At 39.8% G+C, this 322-nt stretch overlaps 1 pseudogene; it reads right to left on the minus strand.

Annotated features, from left to right (window-relative positions):
- LOC119588886 overlaps window positions 1-322 on the minus strand; it is a 48,185-nt pseudogene that overhangs the window by 12,320 nt on the left and 35,543 nt on the right.

Below are 322 nucleotides of genomic sequence, written 5' to 3' on the forward strand. Positions count from 1 at the left end.
TCGTAAGTTCCGAGGGTTCGAGTTGCCACTTTGAGGAGCACTGGTCTGGTAAGACCAGGTTTTACTGTTAATGTAAATTCATCAATAGTTAATACAAACAAGTGTGTGACATTTTGACTAACCTATATAGCATATTAGCAGTAGTGAAGGAAATTGTTTATGCAAATGTACGACAAAGGCGCAATGGAAAATTTCAGGCGATTATATTTTTGAAGGCTTTATCAGGAATGAACTGGCAAAGCGCCACCATGCAATGATCAGCAAGAAGTATTGAAGTATGTATCCGGTCTTTGTTTTGGGCGAATCTAGTCAGGTCTTCCCC

Source organism: Penaeus monodon, chromosome 24, assembly GCF_015228065.2.
Source record: "Penaeus monodon isolate SGIC_2016 chromosome 24, NSTDA_Pmon_1, whole genome shotgun sequence".
In the NCBI taxonomy this organism is placed as follows: Eukaryota; Metazoa; Arthropoda; class Malacostraca; order Decapoda; family Penaeidae; genus Penaeus; species Penaeus monodon.